This window comes from Suncus etruscus, chromosome 4, assembly GCF_024139225.1.
Source record: "Suncus etruscus isolate mSunEtr1 chromosome 4, mSunEtr1.pri.cur, whole genome shotgun sequence".
NCBI lineage: Eukaryota > Metazoa > Chordata > Mammalia > Eulipotyphla > Soricidae > Suncus > Suncus etruscus.
The window spans coordinates 133,289,287-133,312,440 of NC_064851.1; positions in this window are offsets into that span (position 1 = coordinate 133,289,287).

Sequence of the window (23,154 nt, forward strand, 5' to 3'; positions counted from 1 at the left end):
GCATATTCTCTACACCTAAAACAGTGGGCAGCAGATAATAGCAATCAAGAACACACATGTATTTGTTTAGTAAATAAGCCTAAGAATCTGCATTAATACTATATATTGAATGTTACGTGAATTGATGTAAGAAAACAATAAATTACAGATGGATTGACTTCAAGAAGTTGAGTGGTTGGAAACATATATATTTCCATATGTATATGAAGTATGTGTTACTTTTTCTTTTTTCTTTTGAGCCATACTCATCAATGTTCAGGGGTTACTCTTAGCTCTGTACTCAGTAGTTACTTCTTGTGATGCTCAGGGGACACTATGGAGTTCTGTGGATTGAACTGGGGTCAGTTGCATGCAAGGTAAATGCCTTACATGCTGTACTATCTGTCTGGCTCCAAATAAGTGTAATTAATATCTTCACTTTGGACATAAAAAGTCCTTGGTTAAGTAACAATGGAATATTCCCATATCATATATGAAAATATATGTAAAAATATAATTATGATATTAGGTAACCTATACAAGTGAAAGACTATCATAAAAGGTACTTATCTTGTGCAATTTTTTCTGACTTTAAACCCCATATTTTCTAGAATGTTCACTGAATTACTGCTACATAGTTTGTATTTCTGCTTTGTTTTCTTGCTGTCTTCTCCTCTGAACCATATATTCCATGAACTAGCATGTAAACCACTGACTTGCCTATATATTAAAAGCCCTCTTTTTTTGTCTTTTTACTACCCATCTTGTACAACCTATACCTTCAGCATATTTGCACCTGAGCTTCCAAATTACTCTTTAAAGATTTGGGTTATTATAAATCTAATAATCTCACTGGAATCCAACAATGTGAACTGTATTCAACCTTCTCTTAGCAACAGCCACATACTTTGGTCAACTGCCAAGCAGAACTGACATAGACATAATTAGCTGAGACACCAAGAGGAGTTAAAGTAGAGTCAGAATATAAGTTCATAGTGTATTAAAGTAATTAATCAACTGACAATGTAGAATGTTTGTTTGTTATAGTTCCAGGAACTGAACCCAGGCAAGGCAAGTGCCCTAGCACTAAGCTCCACCCCTGGCCTAAATGAGCTGAGAGCACATCACTGGGAGTTACCCCCCAAAACTGATCTAGGAATAGCCCTTGAGCACTTCCAGGAGTGATCCTCAAACAAAATTAGAATCAGGGCCAGTGCGATAGCCCAGCAGTAGGGCATTTCCTTTGCACACCCAATCTGGGACTTACCCAAGTTTGAGCCCTGGTATCCCATATGGTCCCTCGAGCCTGCCAGGAACAGTTTCTGAGTGCAGAGTCATGAATAACCCCTGAGCTTCTCCGGGTGTGGCCCAAGCCTCCCCCCAAAAAAAACCAACACCCTCAAGCCCCCCTCCCCCCAAAAGAAAAGAAAACATAGTGCAAGAAAAGCTTCTTCAATAAGTGGTGTTGGTACAACTGGTTAGCCACTTGCAAAAAAGCGAACTCAGACTCTCATCTAACCCATGCACAAAAGTCAAATCCACATGGATTAAAGACCTTGGTATCAGGCCTGAAACCATTAGTTATATAGAACAACACATAGGTAAAACACTCCATGACATTGATACTAAAGGTATCTTCAAGGAGGAAACAGTGCTCTCCAAACAAGTGCAATGGGAAAAACTAGTCACCCAATACCCATCAGACAAGGGGCTAATATAGAAAATATACAAGGTTCTGACAGAACTTAACAACAACAACAACAACAACAAAAAGCATCTAACCCTGTCAAAAATGGGGAGAATAAATGAACAGACACTTTCTCAAAAAAGAAATACAAATGCCCAAAAGACACATGAAAAAATGCTCCATATCATTAATCATCAGGGAGATGCAAATCAAAACAACAATGAGGTACCATCTCACATCACAGAGACTGGAACACATCACAAAGGCCAAAAACAGTCAGTGCTTGTGGGGATTTGGAGAGAAAGAAACTATCATTCACTGCTGGTGGAAATGCCATCTATTTCAGCCTTTATGGAAAACAATCTGGAGATTCCTCAAAAAACTGGAAATTGAGCTCCCATATGATCCAGCTATACTACTACTAGGGACATACCCCAGGAACACAAAAATACAATTCAAAAATTCCTTGCTCACACCTATATTCATTGCAGCACTATTTACAATTGTCAGACTCTGGAAGCAACCAATATGCCCTTCAACAAATAAATGGCTAAAAAAATGGTGGCATATATACACAATGAAATATTATGCAGCCATCAGGAAAGATAAAGTCATGAAATTTTTCTATACATGAAATCTGTTATGTTGAGTGAAAAGTCAGAGGGAGAGAGCTAGATACAGAATAGTCTCACTCATCTATGGGTTTTAAGAAAAATTAAGGACATTATTGTAATAATGCCCAGAGACAATAGAGATGAGGTCTAGAAGCACTGGTTCACAATATGAAGCTTACCACAGAGAGTAGTAGTGCAGTTGGGGAAATACCTACACTAACAACTATCATGACAATATTTTTTCTTTTTTGGTTTTTGGGCCACACCCGGTGACACTCCTGAATATATGCTGAGAAATCGCTCCTGACTTCGTGGACTGTCTGTCCTAAGTCTGCCTAGGTCTGTCCTAGGTCAGCCGCATGCAAGATAAATGCCTTACCGCTTGCACCACTGCTCCAACCCCTATCATGACAATCTTAATGAATGAGAAAAGTAGAATGCCTGTCTTAAATACAGACAAGAGTAGGGAAGAAGGGAGGGATGGCAGTGGTGGTGGGAATGTTGCACTGGTGATGGGGGAGTTCTGTTTATGACTGAAACCCAACTACAATCATGCTTGTAATCATGCTGATAAATAAAGATTTTATATATTTAAAAATATAAAAATAAAATGTAGCACATCACATAAAAAAAAGGCTTCAACATAAAAAAAAAAAAGAAAAACAACCCACAAACAGGACTCTGATCCTCCCAGCCCCCATTACAAAAGCCCTGCACCAGCTCAGGAAAGAAAGGGCATTAAGAATAGCCGCAAACCCCACACCCCCATCCTTGTGGATCCTAGCTTGGCAGGTGTGGGGCTCAGGGATTCTCAAGTCACCCCATAAATTCAGCTCACACAAAACAGCCTCTCTCCCCCACTTCTGCCTTGGAACTTCCCAGCCATCATTACAAAAGCCCAAGTCCACTCAGGAAAGAAAGCCCAATAATTCACTGCCCCACAAACCTCACAGACATTTTAGCTTATACCAGAAGGTTCCAGGCAGACCAGGTCTAATGTTTCTCTCCCTAGAAAATATACAGCCCCCAAACCAGAAGAACAACCCAACAAACTAGTGTGCAACATTCCTTTCATACTTGGGCAATCTCACTTACTTAGAAAAACCCCCAAAACAGACATACTTCCAACCACTGCTTATACAATTAAACAGACCACTTTTTTTTTAGGAAAAAAAAAACACCCTGAAACTCCAGTACTCCAATCCACTCCATGCAAAGAACAATGGGGAAACTATAAAAGACACCAGCAGCTGGGGATATGGAGAGAAGTCCTAGCAAATTTCCAAGTCCTCTAAAGTGCACAAACACTATAGATGAGGACCTAAAATCAGCATTTAATGTCATAGCAATGGAATTCAAGGAGTCACTAGCCAAAGAAATTAAGAAATCCATAGATGAACAATTTAACCAACTAAAAGAATAACTATCAGAAGATGAGAGAATTCATACAAATAGAACTATGTCTAGAGAACTAAAATAATGTGTGATCAAGCCATAATAGCAGAATTACACACATAGAAAACTGCATAGATGAACTTGAAGAGAAAATACAAGCCAACAACAACAAAGTCAATAAAGAAGTGAGAGACAAAACATTGGAAGAAAATGTAAAGTATTTAATGAACAAAGACAAGAGAAATAATCTATGATTAACAAGAATACCAAAAGAGGAGGAAAAGGAAAAGGGGAAGAACAAGTAGTGAGGGAAAAATAGCAGAGAATTTTCCCACTCTCTGGAAAGAGTGGCCAAAACAAATCCAAGAGATGAGAAGAGTTCCAAATAAAATAGACCCTAATAGATCAATACCAAGACATATAGTAATCCAAATGGCCAAAAACAAAGAGAGAGATGAATTCTTCAAAGTGATAGGGAGGAAAAAACCCCTCAAGTACAAAGGAAGGAACATAAGAATCAAACCAGATCTTCTATTTGAAACAAGTCAGGCAAGAAGACAGTGTAATGACATGTTTAAACTACTGAATAAAAAAAAACCTTCCAACTAGAGTCCACTACTCAGCAAAACTCTTATTTACATGGGAGGATAGTTCTCAGACCAAAAAAAAAATGAACTCGTGATATTTGTGGTAACCAATCAACTCTAAAAGAACTATTCATAGATCAGTTACACAAAGCAAATCCCCAATTTTAATAATAACAACAGCAACCCTACACAATATAATAGCACAACAACCCTCTGTCAATAATTTCCTTAAATGTCAATGGACTAAATTTTTCCATTAAAAGGCAGAGAGGGGGCCAGAGAGATAGCATGGAGGTAGGGTGTTTGCCTTGCATGCAGAGGACAGTGGTTCGAATCCCGGCATCCCATATGATTTCCTGAGCCTGCCAGGAGTGATTTCTGAGCATAGAGCCAGGAGCAACCCCTGGGTGCTGCTGGGTGTGACCCCCTCTTCCAAATACAAAAACAAAACAAACACAAAATGCAGAGAGTAGAGGGCTGGATCAGGAAACAAAACCCAGATATCTGCTGCCTACAGAAGACACACGTGAAAATTCAGGATAGATACAGGCTGAGAGTAAAAGTATGGAAATCAATTATCATGCCACTGGAAAACAAACAAAGAAAGCTGGACAGCCATACTCAAATCAGACCAAATTGCACTCAACCTCAAATAAGTACACAGAGACAAAGATAAACAGTACTTATTGATCAGGGGAACATTAGACCAAGAAGTACTCGTATCAACATTTATGCCCCAAATGCAGAGCCAGAAAAATATGCAAGACTTTTGCTTGCACACCTAAAGAAACATATGGATGAAAATGTGATAGTAGGGGGAGATTTCAACACACTATTATTGCCACCAGACAGATTCACTGGGCAGAACACTAGCAAAGACATAAGAGCTCTAAATGAGAAACTAGAAGAACTAGGGATAATGGACTTTTACAAGGCCCTTTATCCTCAGAAAGTAGAATACACATTTTTTTTTCTCAAGTGTACATGGAGCCTTCTCTAGAATAGACCATACCTTAGGACACAAATCTAACTTGCATAAAATCACAAATATAAGAATTAACCAAGCACCCTATCAGACCACAGTGCAACAGAGATCAAGACTGACTATAAAAAGAAGACGTGGAGAAAAATCTAACATCTGGATACTAAACAACATGCTGCTCAACAATAGCTGGATCAGAGAGAAAATCAAGGAAGTAATAAAAAGATTCTTTGAGACGAATGACAATGAAGAAACTAATTGCCAAAGTCTATGGGACACAACAAAAAACAGTAATTAGGGAGAAATTCATAACAATTCAGGCCTACTTAAGGAAAAAGGAAAAAGACAAAATCAACAGCTTAAAGGGATACCTTTTTTTTTTTTTTTTTTTTTTTTGGTTTTTGGGCCACACCCAGTAACACTCAGGGGTTACTCCTGGCTACGTGCTCAGAAGTTGCTCCTGGCTTGGGGGACCATATGGGACACCGGGGGATCGAACCGCGGTCCGTCCAAGGCTAGCGCAGGCAAGGCAGGCACCTTACCTTTAGCGCCACCGCCCGGCCCCTTAAAGGGATACCTTAAACATCTGAAAAACTAGCAGCAAAGGAACCTAAACACAAGTAGAAGAAAAGAAATAATAAATACCAGAGCAGAAATAAACAACATAGAAACAAAGAAAACAATATCAAAAAAAAATCAATGAAACTAGGAGCTAGGTTTTTAAAAGAATAAACAAGATAGAAAAACTTCTGGCAAGACTCACAAGAAAAAAGAAAAAAAGGAAAACACTCAAATAAATTGAATCACAAATGGAAGGGGAGAGATTATATCAGAACCTCAATAAATACAATATATCATGAGGGTTTATTTTGAACAATTGTACTCAGGTAAGTTAAGAGAACCAAGAAGGAAGAAATAAACTAATTCCTTGAAAAATATCATCTCCCGAGACTTAATAAGGAGGAAGTATAAAGCATAAACAAGCCAATCACAACTAAGGAAATTGAAACAGTAATTAAGAAACTCCCCCAAAATAAAAAATACAGGACCAGATGATTTGCCAGGTGAATTCTATCAAATATTCACAGAATTACTACCTTTGATCCTCAGACTCTTCCAAAACATTAAAAAGACAGGAATCTGCCATAATTTCTTTTATGAAGCTAATATCACACTCATTCTCAAAGCTGACAAAGATACCATCAAGAAAGAAAACTACAGACTAATTTCACTAATGCACAAGGATGCAAAAATCCTTAACAAAATCTTAGCAAACTGAATCCAACAACACATCAAAAAGATTATACACCACATTCAAGTGGGTTTCATCCCAGGGATACAAGAATGGTTCAACATATGCAAGTCAATCAACATCATACACCATATCAACAAAAAAGACAAACGCCACATGATCATATCAATATATATTTTTGATTAGATCCAAAACCCATTCATGATGAAAACACTGAGCATGAAGGGACCTTTCTCAAAGCAGTTACAGCTATCTATAAGAAGCCCACAGCCAACATTATCCTTATGGCGAAAAATAAGGTCAGGTTCTAGGCAAGGCTGACCACTATCACTACTTTTATTCAACATAGTTTTTAGAAGTCCTAGCAATAGCAATCAGACAAGAGAAGGGAATTAAAGGAATCTAAATAGGGAAAGAGGTAGTAAAAATATTTCTATTTACAGATGATATGATGATATACATCAAAAATCCTAAAGTGTTCACAGTAAAGCTCCTTGAAACAATAAACAAATACAGCAAAGTTGCCAGCTACAAATTCAATACACAAAAGACAATAGCATTTCTTTATATAAATAACAAAACAAAAGAAAGAGATAAAAGAATCCATCCATTTAAAATAGCATCCAAAAATATCAAGTACCTAGGAATCAACCTGACAAGAGAAGAGAAGGACCTATACTATGAAAATTCAAGGGGCCGGGCGGTGGCGCTGGAGGTAAGGTGCCTGCCTTGCCTGCGCTAGCCTAGGATGGACCGCGGTTCGATCCCCCGGCGTCCCATATGGTCCCCCAAGAAGCCAGGAGCAACTTCTGAGCGCATAGCCAGGAGCAACCCCTGAGCGTCACAGGGTGTGGCCCAAAAAAAAAAAAAAAAAAAAAAGAAAATTCAAAATGCCTCAGAAAGAAATTGAAGAGGACCTAAGGAATTAGAAGAACATCCCATGCTCAATGGTAGGAAGAAACAATATAATCAAAATTGCCATCTTACCTAAACTACTATATAGATTCAATTCAATCCCTATCCAAATGTCAGACATAATTTTTAAGGACTTAGATCAATCAGTTGTAAAGTTTGTGTGGAACCACAAAAGACCTAGGTTAACCAAATCCATTTTGAAAATCAATCAAGAAACTGGGTGGCATCTCTTTACCTAACTGAAAGATTTACTACAAAGCCATAGTGATCAAAACAGCATGAGACTGGAACAAAGACAGAATCTCAGACCAATGGGTCAGAATAGAATATCCAGTGACATACCATCAAATATACAGTAAACCAATATTTGACAAACGAGCCAAAAATTTGAAATGGAACAAAGACAGTCTCTTCAACAAATGGTGTTGCAACAACTGGATAACCACCTATAAGAAATTAAATATTGATCCATACCTCACACTTCACACAAAAGTCAACTCAAAATGGATTAAGGACCTTAAAATCAGACCCAAAACAATAAAGTTGATTGAGGAAAACATAGGCAGAATACTACAAGAGTTATACCTCAAAAAACTTTAATAATAAGATGCTAAAGGCAAGAGCTAAATCATCAAACCTAAATAAATGGCACTACATCAAACTAAAAAGTTTTGGGACGGATAGATAGCACAGCAGTAGGGCATTTGCCTTGCATGCAGCCAATTCACAAATGGTGGTTTGAAGACCAGCATCCCATATGTTCCCCCTTGCCTGCCAGGAGTGATTTCTGAGCACAAAGCCAGGAGTTCTCCCTGAGCGCCACCAGGTATGACCCAAAAACAAAAACAAACAAGCAAACAAAAAGTAAAAAGTTTTTGTATGGCAAAACAAACAAACAAAAAACAAACAAAAAAAAAAAAACCAAAAAATACCCACTGGTTAAAACTAGAAGACTGCTAACAGGGTGGAAAAAAATTTAAGCACTCAACACATCAGATTAAAGTTTGATATTTAGGATACACAAAACACTCACAAAGGTTAGCTCAACAAAGTCTAAAAAAGAAAATCAAAAAATGGAGAGAAAAAATGAACAGATACTTTTCTTAGGAAGACCAACAGATGGCCAACAGACACATGAAAACATGTTCACCATCACTTATCATTAGGGAAATCCAAGTCAAGACAACAATGAGGTACCATCTTACATCAGCGAGGATGGCACATATCAAATGTAATGGGAACAATCTCTGTTGGTGGGGATGTGGTAAGAAAAGAACTTTCATCCATTGCCTGGTCCAACCTCTATGGAAAACAGTATGGTTCTCAGTAAAGTCAAAATTCAGCTGCCATGACCCAGAAATCTCTCTTTTGGGTATCTACCCACCCAGGATAGAAAGACATTCATTCAATGGTATGTATGCATACCATTATTCAGTGCAGCACTAAGAATAAATAGCTAAGACTTGGAATCAACTTAGATGTCCAACAACAAATGAGTGAATCATGAAGATGTGGTAGATATACACAATGGAATACTCCATAGCAGTAAGAAATGATACAATCATGCAATTTTCAACATGAATGGAACTAGAAAATATTATATTAAATGAAGTAAGTCAGAAGAAGGATAAATACAAAATGATATCACTTATATAAGGTATTTAGAATAACTCCATGAAGAAACACAATGGTCTAAAGCGTAGATACCCTGAACATCATAGGTGCCAGAGTCTAGCGAGGAGAAGGGAACAAATCAAGTGGAATAGTTGAAACACAAAGCCTTTACTCTCTTTTATACTATAAAGAAACCTTCATCAATGGGAACAGCTGTTTAGATCAACCTCTCACTACAAAGGCCTATAATAATGTTCTAATGTTTATCCACAGAATCAGATGCAGAATATTATTGGAAGCCAGAGACTCCCACTGCAGTGCTCATTATTAGTATGCTTTAATGCCTTAATTTTACTATGTATAAAATAACTCTTCAACTTCTTTATTCACAGAGGTTCTTGGACACCCTAAGCTCGCAATTCAGTGCTCTATTGTATTAGATTCCAAATACAGTGTACAATATGACAATGTCTTGACAAAATCTCCAATTCATCCATTTCCTTTTGATTACATCTGTCACTATGATCTAAGGCAGGGGTCTCAAACTCAATTTACCTGGGGGACGCAGGAGGCAAAGTTGGGATGATCCTTGAGTGCAAAGTCAGTAGTAAGCCTTGAACATTGGGGGTGTGACCCAAACAACTAAAACAAAACAAAGTAAAAAAAGATTCCTCTAGGGCAGGGCCACAAAATGTTGTACGGAGGGCCGCAAATGGCCCGCGAATTGAAGACCCCTGATCTAAGGCTTCCGACCATAGGATCACTAAACTAGGTAATGGCACACTTTTGCTACAGACCCCACTCATTGAGTATGTTTTTGCAAACTACTACTATTTTTATTTTTCCCTTTTTCCTTTTCTTTTTCAATTCAAGATGCCTCACTATTATATCATAATGCCCACACTGTCAAATTTTTTTCAGGAAAGGAACCTCAATGCAGAGACATGGTGGATGATGATATATAGGGAAAACTCTTATAGTGCTCACTACCATACTGTTTAGTACTCTAGACATGAAAATTATGATTATCCTAAAGCACTCCATGCAAAATCTATCCCCAAAAGCTTCATTTGATGAAGTGCCTAGAAATTGGAAAATCTTTCCCCTCCAATATGCTAGTCCCATTAAATTTTTTTCATTTATTTATTTATATTTGTTTTTTATTTATTTTGATTTGGAGGGCACACCTTACAGCGTTCAGGGGTTACTCTTGGCTCTGTGCTCTAAAATCACTCCTGGCAGTCTTGGGGGACCATATGGAATGCTGGGGATCAAACCTGGATTCGTCCCAGGTTGGCCACATGCAAGGCAAACGCCCTACCGCTGAACTATCACTCCAGCACCATTTATTTTGTTTTATTTATTTATTCTTATTTTGTTTTATTTTTTAAGTGCTCTGATTCATCCCATAAGGATCAGGTCTCAATTACAACCTATGAATAGATCTCTAATGTCTGTCTATAAGTGGGTGTGAGTGTGAATGCAGTGGACTCCTCTATTTTTGCCTAATTTGTATTGTAAATAATCTATGCCTGCATTTCATATAGCCCCTCTTATATATTATCCCTCTTCCTCCTTACCCCAGTTCACCACTTTACAAACATCTTTCTATTCTCTCACCCCCTCAATCCTGGAAGGACATCTTCTCAGCACCCCATCTCTTGCTCCATCAAGAAGCTGCAGGCAATGTTCCTGCTGACTCATTCTGTGTAAGCCTTTTTCTTCCACCTTCTCTCGGTGTGAACTGTTGCTTGCTTCTTTATTTAGATCTAGAGGGATCCCCAGCTTGAGGATACTACTTGATCCCTTACTGCTACAATACATTTCTAAGACTCTATAAGACTCACTGTACGGGATAAAATGTGCCCTGGATCTTATCCCCACCTCAGACTATCTCAAAAGACTTAATGGGTATGTTGATATTTTTGTTGTATGTTTATTTATTTAATAGTTATTAACTCTTAGTGTGTTTATTTTCACATGAAGTGTTAGCCTCCTCCATCCTTTTCTTTTTTTTTTTTTTTTTTTTTTTTTTTTTTTTTTTTTGGTTTTTGGGCCACACCCGGTGACGCTCAGGGGTTACTCCTGGCTATGTGCTCAGAAGTTGCTCCTGGCTTGGGGGACCATATGGGACACCGGGGATCGAACTGCGGTCCGTCCAAGGCTAGCGCAGGCAAGGCAGGCACCTTACCTTTAGCGCCACCGCCCGGCCCCCTCCATCCTTTTCTTTATTTTTTCTTCTTTTTTTTTGGAGGGGAGGCTTGTTTTGGTTCTGCCTAGTAAGAAATTATAGTAGAAAAGTCTTGCTTGGGACAAGAGCTCAGGTCAAAACCAGGACACAGAGATTGTATAGTTTGTCATTTTTACCCCTCCCAAATCACCAATAATATGGCATCATTCCTTTTTGCATAGGCACACTAAAATGGGGGAAATAGAAACAAGTTATTATCTAATAGGGATAAGACCCCATAAACTTTATAATACAGGGGTGCCTCTACCTGAACATTTGTCATGAGGATTTGACTTAGACCTCAAATGATCGGACATCAACCGTCCAACCTGAAACCTAGATCACAACCTCAGAACTGGGTAGATCTTTCTTGCAGGTAAGGTTACAGGAAGAATGGGGGTTGGGCAACAATCTCCCTCTCCCTGGATATAAATAAAGGGTAGTAAGCTTTTGTAATCCTGACTCCGTCTTTAGCCAAAGGCGGGTAATATTCCCATAGCAACAAAGTTTAAAGTGAAAATTAACATATTAGCCCTTTTCATAAACATAAATTTTCTGCAAAATACACCTATAACTTAAAATTTTCTTAATGCTTATTTAACCAAGCACTATCCTGGAACTTCATAGTTCCTATTTCTCTTAATGCTATTTTAACCAAACATTTTATTCTGGAACTTTCATGTTCCTATATTTCTTAATGCTATAACCAAACATTTTATCCTGGAACTTTCATGTTCCTATTTAACCTTTCTCTACACACATGAGTACAAGAACATATATACAGAACATACATTTTGAATACAGGCTAATACATCAAAATACACAGTAAAACATTATGCAATTGAGAATATTATCTATGGAAGGCTATAAAGCACCTTTAAATCAGCAAGAAAATGACTTAGATTAAGAGATACACCTGAAGCAAAGTTACTGTATTTTCCAGTGTATAAGACGACCGACCGGGCGTATAAGACAAACCCTAATTTTACAGTTAAAACATAGGTTTAGGCCTATATTTACTGTATAAGATAGAAAGTTCCTGTGCTGCAACTGTATCTTCCACAGTGAGCCAATCACAACAAGCAAAGGTCCAAAGGTTATACTGTAATAGACGTCCTCTCTGACTCTGGCCAATCTGAGCAGGCTTTTTACAGTGTAGATTCGGGTACAGAACACTGTATAATTTGCATGCATTAAAAGCCTGCTTATATTGGCTGAGTTAGAGAGGCGGTCTGAGCAGCCTGGCAGTGATTGGTGTAGGATCGAGTTGGAAAATTTGTTTTGTGGCAATATTCAGACAATTTTTGTTTAGTGGCATATCGAAACATTTTTCGGGATATACTCGGCGTATAAGACGACCCCCGATTTTCGGTTGACTTTTTTTGTTTCAAAAGTTGTTTTATACACCGGAAAATACGGTATATGCTGGGGTTTGAAATGAAATTTTTCAGTTGGGCTTCACTGTTACCTCCCCTAATTTTTTTAAAATTTTCTACCACCACCTAATTGTTCAAACATGAATACACTGGACTTTTATCCCATCACCAACACCAATTGACCAGAAGTGTAAAGTCTATGGTCTTCCCATTGTATCCCTTCACCTAAAACCTTTTTTCCAGTCGCTGGGCTTCTTCCACCGGGCTTCACTTCCATGGAGTCCCAGCCCCCGCAGCTAGGGCTGGGGCCGGGACTGCTTGAGCCGGTTCACTTTTCTGATCTGGAGGGTGGGTCTCAGTTGGAGCTGCGTGCACTGCCGCTTCTGGCCCGATCAGGAGCTTTCTACTGCTTTTTTGCCCCACCAGGCAGTTTTTTAGAAGCAAGTTTCACTGCTGCCGCTGCAGTTTCTTCACTGGGCGTGTATGGTTGTCCAAAGCTAAGGTCATCTAAGCCAAAGTCCAAAGTTTCAAAAGTCAAAATCTATGTCCGGTTTGGATTCAGAAAGTCAGTCCACTTAGATAATTTTTTTCTTCCTGGTCCGTTTCCAATCAAGGCCCTCCATCAATCTCTGAGGAGGCTGAGGTTTATAGAAAAAGGATTCTTTGCAACAAAGTCTCAGTCCTGGGCCTCAGATGGGGTTGATCCAAGCTTCCACCACCCTTATTCCAATGGCCTTTTTGCCCCCAGAAGGGGTCTCGGCCATCTTTGAAAATGGCTCTACGTGGCCCAAGGTTTTGGACTCACTCCAGCTGAAAAGAGCCAAAATCAAACTTAAGAACAGAAATTTCACCATGATCGCTGTCCTCTTGGGTCCAGGGTTCAAATCCACTTTTAGGGCACCAGTTGTTGCATTATTGCCCTTTGGATCGGCTTGGATGGTGGTGGATAGTGATGGAGGGATGAGAGGCCTTTCTCCTCCAGGGCCATGTGTATGCACCTCCCCAGCCTTTGGGGCTGCAGCTTCAGGATAGCTGCGGGCAGAGAGCTCACAGGCAGGCTTCAAAGTATATCATCTTTATTCAGGCCCTGGCCATCATGTGTGGCCTCCCAATACCATTTACACTGGATCTCTACTCAGCCCTGCATTGTACCTTGTCCCTCATCCATCTCCTCTCCATCCATCTTCCTTGCTCTCTCTCCAAAACTTCTTCTCCAAATCTCCTCTATCAATCCCCTCCTGGCCTTCTGGCCAAATCTATTTTTTCTCTTTCTTTTTTTAATATAATATTTATTTTAATCACAGTGGCTTACATATCATTGACAATAATATTTTAAGTACATATTAACATAAAAACAGGGGAGTTCCCATCACCGAATTGTCCTCCCTCCACCTCAGCTCCCGTCCTACCTCCCATATCCTCCTCCCTCACCCCCGGGTCTGCTAGAATAAGTGGTCCTCTCTGTCCTAGCTTACTACTTAGAGGTCCTACACCTGTTTGGTCTTGGTACCTCCCTTATTTCCCGCTCTAATTGGGAGGCAGTACTAGATAGTTCCAGTTATGTGGTTTTGTTTGAAGAAAGGTACTAAACTGGGGGAAAAAAATCAAATACACCGAAAATGGGCGGAGTCCTTCTGGAGACTCTCATCCTAGATTTGAGAGACGAAGGGGAAAAGGAGGGTGAAACACCACAACAGTACAAAAAGAAGTGTCAAGTAAAATATCCAGTGAGCACTCCAACAATAAAGATAAGCACCACATAAAGGCCATGGTCTTGAGATAAAAAAAAAACATGGCAGAGCATATAAAGGAAGAAAAGAAAAGAAGAAAAAAAAAAACCAAATATAAATGGAGACAACAATTTCAATAACCACACCAAAACAAAGAAATTGACAAAAACTAGATAAATAACTAAAAAAGAAAATTGTTTTGTACTTTTTGCCTTTTTTTTTTTTCTTCTTCCCTCCTGCACAGGCACAATAAATAATGGGGTCATTCGGAAAGGAATTCCCTCGGCCTAAGAGATACAGGATTTCTCCGCCCTTGAAGTATATTGTCCTGGGATTAACTATAGACTCCTGTCAGGTTCATTTACTCTCCTCTTGGTGCTTTTGTTGTGTATGGAAGACTTCTGCTCTGTCCTGGGTGATAAAATCAGACCTCTGTATCTAGAGATCTTGGTGTCTGCACAGGTCAGGGATTGGAACTTATGATGAAGTTTTTCTTTGTGGTTCTAGAAGTTCTGTTCCCTCAGTGTCATTTTAATCCTTCTTCTGTGGTTGGAGGTCTTGGTCTTTGCGCTGATCCTAGGGTGGGGCCTGGGATAGTGACTTTCGTTATGTTTCCAGAAGACCCATTCCATTGCAAATGGTCTCAGACAGACCTCTAGAGCTAGAGGTCATGGTTGTTGTGCAGGTCATAGCTCAATCCATAGAGTAGGCCTTTTCTATTGGTCCCAGGATACATACAGTCAGGTCATGGTTCTATCAGTCAGTCATCTGTAAATCGCGATCTTAGCATTTGGACAGACCAAAGGGTGACAAGTCTTCTGATTTTGTCTTATTGTTAGCTGGTGAGGTAGGATAACCTACTTTTAGGTCAAGTTGTTCTCAGTTTCCTCGTTGTCAGAATATCATATTACAGCTGACACTTGTTGGTGTCCGAGCAGTATTAAGGATGTCCCAAATGGGATTTGTTTCTTGTGGATGTTGTGAAGAACTGTGTCATTTCTATGTCTGTGAACCAGAGTTCAAGGCTGGATGGTTGGTGTCTAATCACCTGGGGTCTAAGTTGGGTCCACGTGACATATTTTCAAGGTGGGAGATGCCCCTGTATTGTAAACAAGTATGAGTTTTTATCCCTAGTTGATAAGAGCTCATTTTTATACTTAAGATTTCCCCTTTTTTTAGTGTCTGGCCAAATCTTTTGTAACCCTTCAAAGACCCCACCCAAAAACAGATAGGTCTTTCTTGCAGGTAAGGTTACAGGAAGAATGGGGATTGGGCAACAACTATGTACCTGAAATACAACTGTGAAAGACTTGTAATTCACATTAGTCTCAATAAAAATTATAAAAAAAACAACCCCAAACCACAACAAAAACAAAAAAACAAACCAAAACAAAATAGTGTAGGATCAATTTACTTGATTATATGTATTTTCTATCTTGATTATATATATTTTCTCTCACTCACCTACTAATACTTCCTAATTTGAACACAGACTAAACTGTCAAAAATATTCATATTGGGGTTCCCAGTGTACTGTGTAATATAAAGACAGTTTGGAGTTGGAGAGATAGTATAGAATAAAAGGCGATTGCCTTGTATGTGACTGTTTCGGCCCATCTCCAGTACTGCATCTGGGCCCCAAACACCAACAAGGTGTTCCTGAGCACAGAATCATTCCCTGCAGCTGCTCACCAACTTCAATCCTTGTCCTTGCCAATCACTACTAGTTAAGGCCCCAACACCTTATCCAAAAAGTAAAAAAAGACAATAAACTTGAGCACATACATTGATGCAGGAGGCCCAGATTTGATCTGTAAGCATAGTCCCCTAAGCATTGCTGGCACAACCCTAATCACTGAGCTGGAACTAGTCCTTAGGCATTGTCAGGTGTGATCCCAAAACAAAATGAAAAAACAACAACAAAACAAAGAGCAATTATTTCACATCTCTTGCAATGTAAATCCAACAACTCCTTTTCCTTTAAGAAATCAGGGGCAAACCCTCAGCACCACTGAGTTTGGCCCTCAAACTGGGAAAAAAAAAAAACCCACAACCCACAAACAAGCCAAAAAAACTAAAAAAAAAATAAGATTCCATTTATATGGCGCCCATTATGCTACAGGTTTTCTTTATCTTCCCCTGATTATCTTTTTTTTTTTTTTAATCTTTGTTTTTTTTGTAAGCTCCTTCTTTATAAATGACACTAGCACAGGAAATCCTAGGCCTTGATCCAGCTCCTTCGCTTACTCTCTGCATTCTCCAAAAATGATATCATTCTTCCTGTGGCTTCTGTTTTAGATTCTGGTACTGATATCACCACATAGTATTTCATAAGCACCTAGGAACAAGTCAAAAACAAGCTCATCTATTTTTCCTGCATCCTTCAAATCTTCTTGTCCTCCATCTCAGCAAATGGCTGCACCACCCAGAAATTGAGGAGTTGTTCTTGACTCCTCTCTTCCCTTCTATCCTACAAATTAATCCTATCATTAAGAAAGTTAATTAAATAATTTAAACAATTCTAAAGTCTGTCATCCTTCACTCCACCCACCTTCCTTGCCAGCACCTTAACCAGGCTACCATATTCCTTAACTGACCACTGTGAACACTGGTTATCTGGACTTTTGGTTTTCTTTTTTGCCCTTATGAAGGACTACACCCATTTTCGGCTTATTTGATTTTTACCCCACTTTAATGCTTTTCTCTCTTTAAACAAAACCACATAATTTGATCTAGTTCCACCTCTCAAATAGAGGGGGAAATAAGGGAGGTACCAGGACCAAACAGATATATGATCACTATGTAGTAAGCTAGACACAGAGGGGATCACTTACTCTAGCAGCCCGGGTGGTGAGGGTGGGAGTAATGGGATGCAGGATGGGTACGGGGGTGGAGGAAAGACAAATTTGGTGATAGTAATCCCCCTGATTCAATATTAATATGTACCAAAAATACTACTGTGAAAGATATGTAAGCCAATACGGTCAAAATAAAAATTATATATAATAAAAAAAGAAAAATATCTACACTGCAACCAGTTTGGCCTTTTAATATTGAAACTCTAATAAACTCATTTTCATGGAATATATCTCAATAATGTCTCATTATTCTTCCTGTCAATGTCAGAATTCCCAGTATAACTCAGAAGACTTCACTCAGAAATTACTTTTCACTTCCTTTCTGCTTTATTGCTCTTTATGCTCCTTTCTTCATTCCCTTTCTGGCAAAGCATTTCCTCTAAAACATAGTGTTTATTATTATAGTTCACTGGGTCTTGTGCTGTAATGACCCTCACAGGCTTGCCTTCATACATGTAACTCCTACTTAGCACTTAGAATTCAGCTTGATTTGTATCATCAAAAAGGCCTTCTTAGATGTGCATTTCTCCAAATGGAGTTCTAATCAATTCTCTAATATTCTTTTTTCTTATGTGTGGGTTTTACACACATAATTATTTTCATTATTTATTTGTTTAAAGTAAAACTTCTCTAATAATCTATAAACTTTATCAAAGTAGGGATGGTACTTAGTTAACACCATGTCTATATTGTCTAGCATAATCCCTGAAAGATTGTTGTATAAAAAACACAGGATGATCCATTAGACTCCATACTGATTTCAGAAAACCCTTCTTGTAGTTCTCAGGGATGACAACACTACGTCAGCCATGTGCAAGGCAAATGCCCTATAATATTGTACTATTGCTCTGATCTCAGAGTTGACAATCTTAATCTTTCTAAATAATTAGTAAGAAAATGTATTCAAGTTCTCACTGAGGTTCTACAAATGTGTCCTTGTCTGTTTTTTTTCTCAAAGCACACATTTTTTCTTTCTCTTCGTTTTTTAAAAAATAATATCTTTATTTAAGCACCATGATTGCAAACATGACTGTAGTTGGGTTTCAGTCATAAAAATAACACCCCCTTCTTCACCAGTGCAGCATTCCTATCATCAATGTCCCCCATCTCCCCTCCCACCCACCTGTATTTGAGATAGGCATTCTCCTTCTTTCAGTCATTGATATTGCCATAATAGTTGTCAGTGTAGTTATTTCTCTAACTGCACTCACCACTCTTTGTGGTGAGCTTCATATTGTGAGCCAGTACTTCCAGCCTTCATCTCTAATGTTTCTCGCCATTATTACAATAATGTCTTTTATTTTTTTAAGACCCATAGATGGGTGAGACTATTCTGTATCTATCTCTCCCCCTCTGACTTATTTCACTCAGCATAATAGTTTCCATGTCCATCCATGTATAGAAAAATGTCATGACTTCATCTCTCCTGAAGGCTGCATAATATTCCATTGTATATATGTACCACAGTTTTTTTTAGCCATTTATCTGTTGAAGGGCATCTTGGTTGTTTCCAGAGTCTGGCTATGGTAAATAGTGCTGCAATGAATATAGGTGTGAGGAAGGCATTTTTGTATTGTGTTTTTGTATTCCTAGGGTATGTCCCTAGGAGTGGTATAGCTGGATCATATGGGAGCTCAATTTCCAATTTTTTGAGGAATCTCCATATTATTTTCCATAAACGTTGGACTAGACAGTATTCCCACCAGCAGTGAATGGTAGTTCCTTTCTCCCCACATACCCACCAGCACTGATTGTTCTAGTTGTTTGTGATGTATGCCATTCTCTGTGGCGTGAGATGGTACCTCATTGCTGTTTTGATTTAAAGCACACTTGTTTTTAAATAAGTTCTTTTTTTTTATTTTTAATTTTTTGGGCCACGCCCAGCGGTGCTCAGGGGTTACTCCTGGCTGTCTGCTCAGAAATAGCTCCTAGCAGGCACGGAGGACCGTATGGGACACCGGGATTCGAACCAACCACCTTTGGTCCTGGATCGGCTGCTTGCAAGGCAAATGCCGCTGTGCTATCTCTCCGGGCCCTAAATAAGTTCTTCTTCTTCTTTTTTTTTTTTATTTAAACACCTTAATTACAAACATGATTGTGGTTGGGTTTCAGTCATGTAGAGAACACCCCCCATCACCAGTGTAACATTCTCATCACCAATGTCACAAATCTCTATTTTTTTAATGTTATTTTTTTTTTATTTAGAAAAGCACACTTTTTAAAAATGTTTTTTTTCTTGCTCTCTCTGTAGACACTGAAATGGTATTCACCTGACATAGAACATTCCAGTTTGTGATGGGAGTTGGAGAATTGTGTAAGGACACTATATTAAGTAAAAGACTTTGGGTGATACACCTTGGAGATAGGGATTTTATTTCAGAACATTTATTTCTTCTATTTTTTAGTCTCTAAAGTTTTAGGGTTTACATAAATATATAGGAATTACAGCCTAATCAGCCACAACCAATAAAATTTATGAATTTCAGGATTTACTATTCAGTCAAAATGTTTAATATGATTGACTGCCACAGTGGGTATTATCACTATTTCATATTATTACTAACTATGGTATGAACTGGCTTTTATTTTATTTATTTATTTATTTATTTATATATTTTCAGTTTTTGGGTCACACCCGGCAATACTCCGGGTTACTCCTGGCTCTGTGCTCAAAAATTGCTCCTGGCAGGCTCGGAGGATCATATGGGATGTCAGGAATCAAACCAGGGTTTGTCCTGGGTTGGCCTGGTGCAAGGCAAATGCCTTACGGCTGTGCTACTGCGTTGGCCCCTGAACTGGCTTTTAATTTTTTATTACTTTACACTGATAGAACAATCCATGATATTTAGCCCACAACATAATTGTAAATCAAGACTTGTCTTCTCACCTCTTCTGTCCTGCCTACCTCTGTCCCAAAATAGGTTCAAGGTTCCTGTTGTAAGCTTGCTCTTCCAGGCTATGTTCTTCCTTGCTAATCTATATATCTTTGCTTGCTTTCCTACTCTGTTCTCTCTGGAATACATATTTCCCCTCTTTCCTCACATAAATGTTGTTGAATAAAAAGAATCTTGCTTCAGTTAAAAAAAATATTTCCATGGTAGGGGTTGGGGAAATAGCTCAAAAGGTTAGTGAACATACTTTGTATGTGGTAGGCCTGTGTTTGATCTCTGTATTAAGTGGTTCCTCCCCTAAATTCTGCTGATAACAATCCCTGACACCATGACTTTGAATATCTTAGGTTGTTGCCCTTGAACGCCCCTCAAAATAAAAGATGACCAGTAAACTACTGTTGCTAAGGCTGAATAATTTTTGAGATATTTATGAACTTTTGTGTTTCCGTTTTGAATGACTTTATCTTAGTTTCAGTTGTTATAATGAGATCCTATAGATTGTGTTTCTTAAAAACCAGAACTGTTGAAATAAAGTCTATGATTAGGTTGTCAGCATATTTGCTATCTTGTCAGGGCCTGTTTCCTGATTCATTGACCTCTATCTTTTTGCTAGCAGCACACTGGCAGAGAAGAGGGTGATAGCTGTCTCTGATAAGGACATAAATCCTCTTAGTGGAGTTCTCATGACTCATTTCTCAAAGCCCCACCTTCAGTTATTGAGGATTAGGTTACAACGCAAGGATTTCTTTTTACCTTTTTGGATGGTCACACCTAGCAGTGTTCTGTTCCTAGCGGACAGGGTGCCACTCCAGACAATGCTGCAGCAGGGGAACCATGAGGTTCTAGGACAGAGCCAAGTTCTCTGTAAGAGCAATTCTGCTGTCTCTCTGATTGTATGATATATGGGTTATTTAATTTATATCATACCTGTATGTGCCTTTGGCCAATTAAAATTGGCCTTTTATTCTTTCAAATTCAGTAGCTTCAGTAAATTTTTTAATTAAAAATGCCTATAGAGGGGACAGAGCAATAGTACAGTGGGTAGGGCATTTGCCTTGCAAGTGGCTGACCTGGGTTTGATCCCCAGCATCCCAATTGTCCCAGAGTTTGCCAGGAGTAATTTCTGAGTACAGAGTCAGGAGTAACCCTTGAGCACCACCAGGTGTGGCCCTAATGCCAAAATAAACCTTAAAATTTTAAATTTAAATTAAGATTCAATTAAATATGTAAAATTTTTACATATTCAGATATATTATTTCTAAATAGTAAAATTTTTATTTTCCACTTACAGTGATTTTTAAGTTTGGGGAAATAGCTCAATAAGCTGGAGTACAAGCATGTAGGAACCCTCAGTTTGAGCACTGGTTCCCTGTGCTCCCTGTACAACTCTGGGAGTTACTTGAGCACTGATCTGTGAGTGGCCAGAAAAACTAAATACAAATATTTTTTAATCTTGTGTTACCTTTTATATTTTCTAGAACCTCCAGAACATTGATTAGTAAGATGGTATTAGTGATTCCTTGTTTGCTTTCTATTGTTAAAAGGAATGTCTTCAGTTTCTTCTAATTATAGTGTTAGTTCTAGGTGTTGTTGTGTTTTGTTTTTTAATTATAAGTAGACACTGAAATTAGGTAAACAACTCTTAAGTGGGAGTCATCACAGGGTTTGGTTCTTTAAAATACAATGGCTTAAAGTAGTTTGAAAATAATCACTCAAACTTGCATTGCTAGTAAAACCTGAATGGATCATGGCTTCTTTTATTTTTAAACTGGATTTGGTCTGCTAATTGGTAGATCTGTATTGATTGATCTTTAGGAGTGAGAATGGGCCTGAAATTATTCTTTGTGTAATTCTTCAAAAATAGTTTTGGGGAGACAACAACTGGTTTAATCCTGGTTCTGTGTTCATGGATCACTTCTGGTGGGGAACCAGGGCCTATAGACTATACTGGAGATCAAGCCTAGGCCAGCTGCTTACAAGGCAAGTACCTTGCAAGTAACTCACCCACTGTGCTCTCTCTCTGGTTCCTATAATTCTTTGTATATTTTTTCTCTCATTTTGGCATCAAGTCTGTGCTTAATTTATTAAATGACTTGAGTAGCATTTTTTTTGTATTTTTTTTATGAATTTGCATAAGTTTGATTTTATCTGTTCCTTGATGGCTAACAGAACTTACCTTTGTTCCTGGTATTTTATTTCTGGAAAGGCTATATTATTATTTAATTTACTAAATGACTAAAAGGCCATTCAGAACTCTATTTTTTTTTTTTTTGGCTACACCCAGCAGTGCTCAGGGGTTACTCCTGGCTCTGTGCTCAGAAATCGCTCCTGGCAGGCTCAGAGAACCATATGGGATGCCGGGATTCGAACCACGAACCTTCTGCATGCAAGGCAAATGCCCTTCCTCTATGCCATCTCTCCAGCCCCAGAACTCTAATTCTTGATTCAGTTTTGATAATTTTGTTTGAAAGAATTGTTTTGTTTGTTTGTTGTTTGTTTTTTGGTCACACTGGGCAGTGCTCAGGGGTTACTTCTGGCTCTATGCTTAAAAATCGCTCCTGGCAGGCTCAGGGAACCATATGGGATGCCAGGATTCGAACCACCGTCCCTCTGCATGAAAGGCAAACGCCTTACCTCCATGCTATCTCTTTGGCCCCTGAAAGAATTGTTTTAAGTGCTTGTTAGAATCTAAGTTTAGAACAAAATTTGATTTAGAATTAATTGCTGTTTTGCTTCTTTAATCCTGGCTTTGCTTTAGGCATAAAGACTGCCATGACGGGCCTCAGATATGTGGCAGAAGGGACTAGGCCAGAACCGTCAATTCCAGGAACTTTGAGGGCACATACGAGAACAGTTACATAAACTAGCAACACCTGGAGGCCTGAGGCAATAAACCGTAGATAAGTGCATGCAGAGGTTACAGGCACCCAGTGGGTGCCTGAGCTCCTCCTCTATTACTTCAGCTGACGCAGACCCCAAGGTCCTATAAACCACAATATACCACTCTAGTTATCTAGCCATACATGATGAAACACACTAGAAAA